Consider the following 480-nt stretch of genomic DNA (forward strand, 5'->3'; position numbering starts at 1 on the left):
GTGTGTGTGTGTGTGTGTGTGCCCAAGATCCCAGGAGGAGAATGGAGGAGAAGGGATTGCAGCGTGGCCATTCTCTTGGGGGGATGGGGCTGGTTTCTCATTCTCCCTATCAATGTCTCTCTCTCTCTGTCTCTCTCTCTCTGGTAAGCTCATGTGCCTAAAGCAAGAACCTCTTTAAAAAATTAAAAACTGAGTCTCAGAAAAGCTACATTATGAGCCCAATGTCACAGAACCAGAGTCAGGTCCGAAACTGGGCCACTGCTCTTTTTGGCAAAATGCCACCTCTCAGGTCATCCAAGGAGAATTTGGGGCTACAAAGGTTCTCAGATGCAAAGGGATGCTTGAAACCACCTGTGTCATTTGATACAAGCTCCTCTTCAGACCCATGGAATCAGAATTCCTAATGGTCAAGCCTGAGAACCTGGGTTTCCAGTACCAGTGTCCGGTGTGGTTGATGCCCAGTCAGGTTCGGGAATTGGC

This window comes from Tupaia chinensis, unplaced genomic scaffold (genome assembly GCF_000334495.1).
Source record: "Tupaia chinensis unplaced genomic scaffold, TupChi_1.0 Scaffold000147_1, whole genome shotgun sequence".
NCBI lineage: Eukaryota > Metazoa > Chordata > Mammalia > Scandentia > Tupaiidae > Tupaia > Tupaia belangeri.